The following is a 6,120-nucleotide window of genomic DNA, read 5'->3' on the forward strand; positions in this document are numbered from 1 at the left end:
CAGGTGCCTCCACAGGGTCCCAGAACTTCAGGGGACCCAAAGGGAGCAGAGAGAGAACTCAAGACTAGACTCCCTCACTGGATCCTGCCCCAGCTGCCCAGTTTTCTCTGATGGGGCCCATCAGTGTTGATGAGTAGGGAGGAGGGACATCTGTGAGACGGCTCCTCCCACAATCCCCAACTGGAAAGGAGGAAAATTCCACTCTGCTCTCTGCTTAGCCTTTAATCTAGCACTCTCAGCTCCCTTTCAGGAATCTCCTATTGGGGCAGCTGTAACAGGCGACTCAGAGCCTGCTTCCCCTGTTCCTGCTGTGGTCCACCAGGGGCCCACACTTCTCTCCAGGTGACCAAGAGTCCCCAGCACCAATTCTGCCACTTCACCTGGGGCACTGGCTTACCAGCATTCCCCTGTGTGTACAGTGGAATGACTTCTGAATATCATAATGTGCAAGAGAGAAAATGAGAAACACATTTTAAAATATTTTAAAATGTAATAAACACTTAAGTATCAGGCACTATTCTAAGAGCTTTCCAAATACAAATTCATTTTATTCTATGCTGACCTGAGTACCCCGAGGTGTGTACTATTATTGTTCGCATTTTACTGACTAAGAAGCAGAGGCATACAGCAGATAAACAACTTGGCCCAAGGGTACAGCTTAGGTTCAAACAAGACAGCTCTAGAATGCATTATTTTTAATCACTATGCTAAGGTGCCTATCACATTCATTTTATATTTTGCAAAATATTACTCCTAGTTGATCTTTTAACTAAAAGGACATTTAATTGCTTGTCACATTTTCCCAGATGCAGTAAATCTAAAATGTCAACTGAAGACTTCTCATAGCATAGGACAAAAATTCCCAAGACCAAATCCCAGTGTCCATGATCTATGATAACTTGAAAACCAAAACCACATAAAATGTGATGTAGAAGCTTCACAAAGATCACAGTCTCTGAGATCCTCATTAGCTTTGGAGACTGAAGGAGTGGAGCTCATTTCCTCTTCTCTGGATTCGCCTCCCCACCCCTCAGTCCAGCACTTCTGCACGTGTGTGAACTGAAGCCCACACTCCTGCACACACATGCACACACTCACATGCTCATTGGCAGCAGAAGCCCATTGGAATCCTGCAAATCCATTCCACAATCCTTTGGGCCATTAATCATCACTAACAGGGCCATTTTGAAGTATGATACACAATTTTGAGATATCATTCAGACAGTAAAGTATAACTTTTTTGAATCACCATTTCACATTTTAAAGACAACTGGGAGTTCTATCCCTGTAGGAACATCATTCTTGTACACTTGCATTTCCTCTCTTAAATAGGAGAGAAGGGAGAATTCCAACCAGAGAGGTGGGAATTGCACAAATCCTGCAGCCGACCTCTGAGACTGAGTCATTTTTATTGCTATATTCACAATAGCCCCAAGGTTTAGATTACTTCTCTGCTAAAACACTGTGTGTTTTACCTCACCAAGGTGGACTTTGGTCAGATTGCCAGGATATTGGACATTTCCTGAAAGTTTTTAGTTTTTGATACATATGTGCTCCTTAGACATAAAAGCTGATGATTAACTGATTCTTTTCCAAAAATCAGTGTTTCACAGAACTATCTAGACCTATAACAAAGGTTTCTGGGATGAAAAAAAAACTCAGGAAACACCATGTATTTTCTTTTCCCCTTGACATTTCACAATACGCATTGTTTTACTAAAGGCTCCAGAACCTCTACAAAAAAAAGAAGCCTGATTAATTGTGCATAAACTGGTGTTCTCCAAGCTAAGATTTGATCAAGAAACCCTTTAAGTTTTTCACTATGCATATATCACAGTTTTTGAAAGAGACTTCTCTTTTATCTTGAGAATTTTCTCTATGCCCCTTAAAAAGAAGTCACCTTCTCATTGTACAGACCCAGAGACACAATTTGCACTTGCCTTTTGGGTTGTTAGGTGGGCAATAACCCAACCATAGAAGAGAAAGAGGAAAGTGTGTATGAAGACGAGGATGTCTCATGTGACCAACAGGCAGAGAAGAAATCAAAGCTTCTCCCTACCTTTCCAACATTCAGAACTCCTTCTGCTCAAGAACTCAAGTCCAACTGGAGGAAACAATGTAGGATAGCCATATAAAGACCCTAGCTTATAATGTTTACCATTTATTCCGTAGCCCTTTTCTTCCAGGTAACTCATTACTGCTGTTACTAATGAAGACATTACAAAGACAAAAGGGCTTGGCTGCCACTTCGCATCACACAGCTGTGTAGCATCAAATGGAATGAAATGCTTCTGAGACTGACGGCTGGAGAAAGCCTTGTCACCACAGTCACAGTGTCAAGTGTGCTCTGACACCTCTGTGTGTGTTTCCTTTGCACCTTAGAAATTCTTTTCCAACATGGACCAAAATAATGAAAGAAAACTAGCTTTGGTTGGCACAGAGGATTAGCTGCACTGCTGAGAAAACTGTAGGGATATTTGGCATGGAATTGGGGTTTAAGGTTTTTTTCCCCCTGAGGATTCTGCACAAAGCATTTTTCTATGAAGGGTTTAAACAGAGTTACTTTTCCTTACATTGGTCATGGAAGAGAATTAGGACGTTAACTGTTGATCCAATTTATGCTGCTATTTGATCCTGTAAGAGCTGTACAGGACTCGGTTACTCATGGAAAATAGCTCCTGCCAGATCAAACACTCTCAAGGCCACTGTCGCAGGATTCTGACTTTACATGCTTGGTTCTGCCTCCATTCATTTTGCCTCTTAGATTGTCACGAACTCCCTGAGCAAGAAGACCGTCCACCATGCAACCTAATCTCTTGCTGTGAGAATTAGTAGTCACACCATGTAGGTTCCTGTAAGGACTTTCCTTATGTTTCCTTATGATGTTCCCAAGCAGAATCAAGGCAGTACCTGTATCTTTTCCCATCCTTGTCCTATTCATTCACATCTTGAAAAAAAATGGAAAGCTTAACTCTGTATGGGGGGAAAATTGATACTAAATGGTATTTGGTGTATCTGCAACTTTTTGTTTGTGGAAAAGGGTGTGTGTCTGTATGCACGTCTGGAGTCCTTATATCTGGCAAACAACCTTCTTTGTGAAATGCTTTGCAGACTACTTATCATGGTTCTTATCTCAGGTTACAATTTTCTATGGGGCTGGATAGGTGCTTTAACTCTACTAGGTACTGAATCATGTTTCCTGAACCACGTTTCCTGAAACATGAGTAGCCATGAATACGTGAAATTTTATGATGAAAGGGCCCATTTTCAAAGTTTGAAGCGCACTTTATTTTCAGCCCTCTCTTGTAAGAGGCATAAAATTCTAAAGTGCTGAAAACACCTGTCATACTTATCATAAAGAATCATGTTTAACTTTAACTTAGTGTATCTCTAATTTATTTGACTTTGAAGTTCAAAATTCTTATAAAAATCCATAGGCCAGGCAAGTCTGATCAACACTCAAAATCTTTGAAAAAGAAACACACACTCCTGGGTAGCCAGGTGGTCTCCCTCCTCCTAATTTCCCTGCCTCTATTTTCTCCTGTCTGCCATCCCCGGGAGGATCTTTCTAAGGCATCACTCTGATTCTCTCATTCCTCCACTAATTAGGATATAAGTTTGTTGCTGCAATAGAGACACCAAATAGCAGTGGCTCAGACAAAACAGAAATTTGTTTTTCTCTCACATTAGTAGTCTGTACATTAGCAGTCCAAGGTTTGAATGGTTTCTCCAAAAAGACAGAGACCCAGGCACTTTCTATCTTATTCTTCTGCTATATGTCAGGTGCCTTCCCATGCACATGGTTCAGGATGTCTCTCCTCTATGTCTATAGTCCAAGCAATGAAAAAGGGGAAAGGGGAGGGGAGGGAATTCTCCTTCCTTTTAAGAACATCATCTGAAAGTTGCATTTATAGCCTCTGCTCACATCCCATTGTGAACACCATTGCTTGATCACACTTACCTGCAAAGGAGGCTGGAATATGTATTTTTTCTTAATCTGGCGGCCATTGCTACACTACAATGTTTCTATGGTATAGGAGAAAGAATGGATATTGGGGAACAGCTAATGGGCTCTGCTACTCATATGACATCCCATTATCATCCCTTACCATGATTTTTGTCCCAAGTTTTTTATCCCAAGTTTCCAAATGAAAAAATTAAGGCTCAGAAAGCATAAACAGTGTTATATGAAACAAGAGACGTTTAGAAAGTGTACACAATTTGCATACTGTCACCATGTCAAGAACTGTTCATTTCACTTCTTTCCAAGCTAACAAGGTAGCCAGCACAGTTGCATGGATTCCTGAATCAGAAATAAAGGACTCTGTTACTCACAGCACAGCAGGCAGCACACGATTCCTGTTCTCTTGGTTCTTCTGGCCATCTGAATCCCATGGGGTGATATGTAGTTGTCCAGAGAGATGCTGCAACACAGTGGTTTTGCATCACAATTGAGGGAACTCCAACATAGGAACCTCCAATCTTTTAAAGAGGCTGCAAAAAAACCTGCCCCCACCTTTGCCTTGGAGAGAAACACTTATCTCTAATATCCTAGTAAAGAATCAGATTGCTCTATCATGGAGGAAGAAACCATCTATAGCCTCCAATGCATTTGCTAGTGATATAAACACCCTTGAAAGACAGGTCAAGGCAGGTCAACAAAAGGCAGTCAGTCTTTCTGCTGACAAGGCATGCAGAAACCTGAGGGACCCATGGAGAATTTCCTCCCAACACAGAACTCGTTTTGCTATTTTGCTAACAATTAAGGTCCTTCTTCAACAAGTCTCCCATAGAATGCTAACCATGCTTCTATTATGACAGTTCTTACTTTTTATTAACTGTTTTGACCGCTGGCTCTCCAAACTAGAATGTCAGTTCCTCGGAGGCAGAGGTCATGGCTTTTCTTTTATATTCCTAGGACCTAACACATTTCCTGAACCACAGAACATGTTCAATAACTATTTTGAATGACGCTTTCTTAAGGTATATTAGAATGAGGTTTACTTAAGAAATAGAAAAAAATCAGTAAGCATCATATGGTATTGAATTCACTAAGGGTGCCCTCTGCATGAGTCTAGGGCAGATGGCTAATTTGTATGATTCAGGCCTCAAAGACCACTCCCCTGACCGCTCTATAGAAAATATCGCTCTAGATATGTCTTCCTAGAATGTATCAGTACCTGATATTATCTTCTTTGTTTCCTTAGCTGTTTATTGCCTGGCTCTCCCTCCTGGAATATAAATGCTATGAACCTATTCAGTTCATGACTCTAGCCTTACAACTTGAAACAGCATTGGACCTATAATAGGAGTTTCATAAATACTTTTGAATGAATAAATGTTGGAATAAATTCATTAAACATTTACCGAGTTCATACCATTTGCTAGGAAACAAATGTTGTGACAGTGTCTCAGTGGCACACAAAGACTATTGTTACATTAGGCGGCTTTTATTAAGAAATAATTCCATACCAGCATTGAGTTGAGTGACAGCATCACTTTTGTTGGGGTAATGAGCTTCCAATCCTCACTACAGGCATTCCACGCCAGCTTGGGCTGAGCCACACACCACTGCCTTCCCCTGGTCTTGCTGGCTAAGGCGCCTGTGTCAGCAGGGAGCTTCAGTGCCTTCTCCTCCCAAGTCCTCTTCTGGCCCCTAGGGTGGCCATCCTTCTTACTGGGCACTCTCAGCTCTAGCCTCAGAGACCTTCCTGATCAGTTCTGTGAGTCCCACAGATGCAAGGACACTGTGCTCTTCCCATGAAGATTAGCCACTCATTCATGGCTCGTTTTCATTGGGGCAGTAGGTGGTCATCAGATCCTCTCTCACCTTTCCTTGGCTTCTTCTGCCTCTCCTGAAGCAGTCTTTCCCATAAAGTCTTTCCTAGGGATCCTTTGAGTGCTGGAGTATCCCAGCACTGTTCTCTGAAACAAAGTAGTCAATTTGTTTTATAAGGATGTATCAATATTCATTTTGTTCATTACTCACTGACTTTCAAAAATGATATGAAGCAGAAAAATGTCAATACTGAACAACAAAAACAGTAAAATCTCTTGGGGTGGGGGATGATCATTATGATTTGTTTAAACACTGACAAATATCATTATCAACAGTGAATG

General features: G+C 41.3%; 1 long non-coding RNA gene across 1 annotated transcript; it reads right to left on the reverse strand.

The window, feature by feature from the left end:
- Nucleotides 1-4,259: 4,259 nt before the first annotated feature.
- On the reverse strand, nucleotides 4,260-5,822 carry LOC140700163 (uncharacterized). The gene is made up of 2 exons (XR_012078436.1): nucleotides 5,473-5,822; nucleotides 4,260-4,424 (listed from the first exon to the last, which is right to left on the reverse strand). It is a non-coding gene; the product is annotated as an uncharacterized lncRNA (long non-coding RNA).
- Nucleotides 5,823-6,120: the final 298 nt, after the last annotated feature.

This window comes from Vicugna pacos, chromosome 12, assembly GCF_048564905.1.
Source record: "Vicugna pacos chromosome 12, VicPac4, whole genome shotgun sequence".
Lineage (NCBI taxonomy): Eukaryota > Metazoa > Chordata > Mammalia > Artiodactyla > Camelidae > Vicugna > Vicugna pacos.